This window comes from Cimex lectularius, unplaced genomic scaffold, assembly GCF_000648675.2.
Source record: "Cimex lectularius strain Harlan isolate CLEC.00 unplaced genomic scaffold, Clec_2.1 scaffold148, whole genome shotgun sequence".
NCBI classification, from domain to species: domain Eukaryota; kingdom Metazoa; phylum Arthropoda; class Insecta; order Hemiptera; family Cimicidae; genus Cimex; species Cimex lectularius.
In genome coordinates this window covers 34,584-40,137 of record NW_019392849.1, presented here as the reverse complement: position 1 = coordinate 40,137, position 5,554 = coordinate 34,584, and the positions used below count along the sequence as shown (strand labels likewise).

The window sequence follows — 5,554 nt, the reverse complement described above, 5'->3', positions numbered from 1 at the left end:
AGCGGGATTCGGCAAAAAGGAGGGAACATTCAAAAGGTGGGGTTGAGATGGGAAGTTGGTGTCCGAGTGGATCGAGGTCACGATAGCTCAAGTGGTAGAGCAGCGGCTATCTAGCCGAAGATCGTGGGTTCGAATCCCGCTCGTGCCATTGACTTTTTTATCTCAACTAAAAACCTAATTAATTGTATCAAAATACAGAATTTTTCGATTTACCAGTGACCTGCTGAGGAGTTCGTATTATCAAGCCATTCGAATTAACAAAAGCCGATGTACTGATGATACCCTGTATAAAATAAATAACTAAAATGGCACATTATGAGAATATGTACTGACATAAGCATGTTTATAAAAACGTGTCATCGTTATTTCTGTTTTGGAGAATATCGTGGGCACGACTTTGCATAAAAACAGTAATTACTATTTTACCAGAATAACGACTGATCGTTTTACTAAATAAAACCCATTGTTTTTCTATTGGAGGTTTAGATAATCTTAAAGTTTAAAGGTACGTAAATATCGTGTTTTTTCTTCTCTCGCTTCTGACGTTATAGGCGCCGACCTAGTTCGTGCTTTTGATCCTTCTTCGTAACCAACTCCAAGGTTGAATGTTATTTAGCACTTAGTAACAAAAACGCATGTATTTCCGGTGTGGGCGTTGGAGACTAAAGTCAATTTCGATTCACTAATTACCACTAATGGTCGAATTGAGCCGAGTTTATTACCGGCCGTTACGCACGTGAATAAAATTAACGTAATGTCTTCTGTAACAAAACAATCAAGACAGTGAGTTAACAACGCAGGTATACCTTCATTGCGAAGAGGAAAAAGAAAACAAGGGAAAAGTTTCGGATGGAAAATGGGAAATTGTGTGCAAATGAACGCCATTAGGGAGGCCGATAGCCCTGCACCGGGACTTCATTTCGACGGTAAATGTTCCTTCCTCTCCCACTTCCACACTCTTCTAACTGCTCGCGACAGTCTTTTATTCTCATTTGGGCGAATCCGAGAAGTATTTTCTTCCCGGCTTGATAATAGCCTAGGATGTGCGCCTTCGGCTATATATATGTAAATGCCCAGCGTCGACGGTTCTCTACTCGGTCTACTCGGTTTTACCCGCCAGTTCTATAAAATAATTCACAAGATAATTTACAAACAGCAAAAACACAACATACAAGTTATAAAAAACTCTAAACAAAAACAAAACAAAAAAAACATATTTTATCTCTTTTTGGAATTGTTCGTCAACCAACTATATTTATAGCTGTACTTTATCTGATATCTAGAGACTAATCTTCTCACACTCTGTAATAACTTTTCGGGAGCTAGAAGCCAGATTATTGGTATTTCGTTTCGCCACAAAATTTCGGATTTCTACCTCGACTTCTAGGACACTAAGATCACTATGCACGTCCTTATTTCTTACATACCTTGGTTCATAGAATATGTTACCCAAAATATTATTTTGGAGTTTTTGTATTATTTTTTATTGTATTTCTTAATTTGGTATAATCACATAATCAATACCATATTTACCACGTTAGATTTAATACTTACGAACCATTATATTTATACTGGTTAGTCCATACATTAAACCTATATCTGTCCTTTGTATCTTCACGTGTCCTTTGATTCTTAGTTTGTGTAATTAGATCGATATTTAGCCGCATCTCTGGATTGTATGATCAACCGGTGGTAACAAACGGAATATGATTTAATTTTTTAATTGGGACACATATTTATATATATACCTATTTAAATTGATTGAGCACCAATCTACGTTTTTGCCCAGTGTGATAAATTGCAAACCGTTTTAGGGTTTTTGGAATGATGGTTAAATCACACATATATATCAAGAGTAATATTGTACCTGGCATGCTTCCCTGGGGCACTCCTGAAAATAAAATTTGTACTCTGAAATATTGATCTGATTGTCTGACTGTAAAACATCTGTGTAGAATGTGATAATATCCGCTGTAATATAATAATATGGGTGTGCACGCGCTGGTCGGTCGCAATAAAAATAAAATTAAATAAAATAAAAATACTGAATAAAATAAAATACAAAATAAAATAAAATACTAACTTGTTAAATGTGGCTTGATTTTCTCGACAACCAGGGGGGAGAGCCGTTTAATATCTAGAACCTGCAATAACTCTGGCCAAAGATAAAACAGAATCCTAGTCTATTAATTACCTTCGGGGCTCCGTCCGAACCCTGTATGATGTGTCGCATTAAGGATGCGCGTTATTTTGAACGCGATAATTAACAAAACGAAAAAAAATGCTTCTTGAAAATAAGAGAAAAACTGAAAGAAAACTAAACGAAAATCCCTCTTGGAGGCTAATTAATAGTGGACTGTATGGAGAACGAGACGGAAGCGAACAGGACTAGGCAGCAACAGGACAGGATTGTGGGGAGGGAAAGAGCAGGATAAATTCTAGATTAGCGGCATTTCGGAAACAAAATAAACAATTACAATTCGCGATTTTTGGCGCGAACAATGGGTAATATCAACTATTCTTCTTTCGAAGCCTCCTTCTTATTTTAATAGTAAGGCCTTCGAGCCAGACTTTGTCACAAGCCTGTGAAAAATCTAAGAAGAGAATAGAACAAAATAGTTTTTCTGAAAATATTTTTTCTATTCCATCTTTTCTCGGTGAATTTGGTATAATATTGAATGTTTTGGTCGGAATCTAAATTGGAGGTCGGAAACAGTACTAAAACACAAATTATTTTAAAGACTATTTATAAACCTATAAAAACCACAATGCATTTTTTTATAATTACTTATTATGCGATAACTTCTTAGGAATCATTCATTAGATAGGAAATCTTAAAATGAAATAAATAAGAGATTCATTTATGAGATAAAACGCTTAGGAACTTTTCGTTTTACTTTTGCACTGCCATGCAAAAGGACTAGGCATAAGTGTTTTATATTATATTGATGATTGAATATACTGACAAATATACCACAGGATCTAATTACCAAAGAAATGTAATATCTGTTATTATAATTAGGAAGTTTGTCATAGTTAATAACATTCAATTAATTAAGGTTTTAAGTTTAGATAAAAACGTCAGTGTCACGAGCGGGATTCGAACCCACGACCTTCGGCTTGATAAGCCGCTACTCTACCATTTGAGCTATCGTGACATAGCTCAAGTGGTAGAGTAGCGGCTTATCAAGCCGAAGGTCGTATGTTCGAATCCCGCTCGTGACACTGACTTTTTTATCTCAACTTAAAACCTTAATTAATTGAATGATATTAATTGGTCAAACGGACCACGAAAAATAGTGAATAGTTAATAACATGGTTAATATCCTTTTGTTGCCCAACCTTAGTAAGAGTTATATTATTGTGTGTACTCTGATAGGCCAGCATCGCAAAAATTCCATAGATTACACATTGTGAAAAGATAAACGAAATATCTACCAAGTTCCTTCACACAAATTTTTTAAAAGAATAATAACAATCAGAGAGTGGCAACGAATTCTCGGAATACAGATAGATACAAGCCGGCGTCCCACAAGGGAGCATTCTTGGTCCAATCCTATATATCATTTATACTGCTGACCTACTTACCCAAGCTTCGTCCAATACATTGAGTTTATCGAAGACTGGTTCAAAAAGTGGAGTTCAAGACTAAATGAAGAAAAATGTACTCAGGGTAGGTTCACATTGCAAAAGCAGTGTTGCCCTCCACTGTTCATCAACAACAGGGTTGTTCTTTCTGTTTTTGGACTCTGTAACACCAGGTAGAGTGTAAAAATATGTTTGATGAGATATGATTTTTCTCTTGCAGATTTCTACTTTTTACTACTCTACGTTCACCCATGATGACATAGAATATTTCCAGTTCTTTTGATCCATTTGTTACCTTTTTTCACCCGGGTCAAATTTACTATATTGCTCAACCCGCTTTTCCTGAACCACGACTTGAGACTTACCTTTGGCGAGCACATAAATTAGAAATTCCCGGTATTAACTGACTGATGCTTGCATTGAAACTGCCTGCCCATTAGCATTAACATTAACATGAGTTTTATTTGATTGAGTAGTTTTGTAATTCAGCAGTGTAATTTTTATAGTAGAAAGTCTAATGTTACTTGTAGCAAATGTTAGTTGCGCATAAAATGATTAAATATTAAAACTACGAAAATCCATGTTTTGGAATCGAAAATGAAGTAATACAGTACCAATAACATTACAATAGATCAATGTTGAGATGAATAATGATAATGATAAAAAGATTGTCATCGCGGTCGTGGTCTTTGTTATCTTCAGTGAAAACCACTTTTTCAATTATTCATTTATTCTCTTGTAATTAGTTTAAATCAATATTATTGCATTTGTCGGGTTATAATATCCACCATCCTAAAAACTGACTTAGTGTTTTGCTTATTGACAGTATGTAAAGTTGTAAATTTTGGAAGGCTGGGTTTTGTGCGATGCATGATGTAATCAGTCATTTGAGGAAAATAACATTCCATCACGTCAAAATTGTTTTATGCTAAAACAGGCATTATTACTGTAATAACATTTGTTTAAAAAAAATTAATTACTGTAATTTATGTATTTTCCTATTTCACGTTTCAACGTTTGATCTAGTCTATTTAATGTGTCAACGTGATTATCCTCCCAAAGATAAAATAGAAAGGGCGTCACCGCGGGAAATAATTATAGTTGCAAAATTAGCCTGTCGCGATTTGTAATTACGTATTTACCTTTTGCCATATTCTAGATTATAAACAGCCCTTTGGGTAGTAAACGAACTTTAAGCTAGATTGAAACACTCAAAACCTCGTTAAACAGATACAATTATACTGAGCCCTTGGCATTATTATTATAGTTATTAGTGTCGGTATGCATCAAACTTGTAGCTTAGGAAACTTTTAATTTGACTTGACGACATTTCAGAACAAAACTCATGTCTTGCATATTTTTAGAAAATAAATTAAACAATTTATTACAATATTTTTGTATTTACATATTAAAATATCCAATGTCAATCATTGATTACGTTAATGGTATTGACGTTATCACAGTTCACAATATTCCACCATGTTTACAAACTTTGGTGATGTTGAGTGCTAAAAACATTCAATTTTCTGTCAGAAATACAGCCAGGCATTTCAGAATTATCTGGGTCGATTGAACTCAAACGTCAATAACATTCTACTGAAGTTGCATTCATTTGCAATGTTAATCTATTTTTCTCGTGTACTGAATATAAAGCTGTCAGCTGAATCTACACTTCGAATTTTATACTGGTTTATGTTTACCTGCAGTACTGTTTTTCCGAACCGGAATTTCTTTTATTGACAGTGTTGCACAAAGAGCAAACAAAATCAGTTCGAATAAACGACTAAAATTATAAAATAAAGGGTGCATTCAGGTCGTTTTTAACTGTAAGTTCGAGTACGCTTATACTCTCAACCGAAAAAAAATAGGCCAGGTATAAATCAAGTATAGTATCTATTGTTAAACCTTATTATGTTACCTTAGTGAATGAGCAAGTTTGCATAGAATTTTTTATGACGTTTACCAA

At 34.5% G+C, this 5,554-nt stretch overlaps 1 non-coding gene across 1 annotated transcript; it reads right to left on the bottom strand.

The window, feature by feature from the left end:
* Positions 1–3,085: 3,085 nt before the first annotated feature.
* Trnad-auc lies at positions 3,086–3,158 on the bottom strand. Its single transcript has one exon. It is a non-coding gene; the product is annotated as a tRNA-Asp (tRNA).
* Between the last annotated feature and the right edge of the window lie 2,396 nt (positions 3,159–5,554).